We start from the raw sequence: 205 nt of genomic DNA, 5'->3' as shown, positions 1-205 counted from the left end.
GTTTACCCAAAATGAAGTTTGTTAAAGACAAACTATGTAGTGCTTGTCAAATGGGTAAACAAACAAAAACTTCTTTCAAACCAAAGCACATAGTTTCTTCTGATAGACCATTACAACTACTTCATAGGGATTTATTTGGTCCCTCAAGGACAAAAAGTTTTGGTGGAAATTACTATGCTCTTGTTATAATGGATGATTTTTCTAG

The sequence above is a fragment of the Lupinus angustifolius genome, chromosome LG18, assembly GCF_001865875.1.
Source record: "Lupinus angustifolius cultivar Tanjil chromosome LG18, LupAngTanjil_v1.0, whole genome shotgun sequence".
Taxonomy (NCBI): domain Eukaryota; kingdom Viridiplantae; phylum Streptophyta; class Magnoliopsida; order Fabales; family Fabaceae; genus Lupinus; species Lupinus angustifolius.
This window is presented reverse-complemented; position numbering follows the sequence as displayed.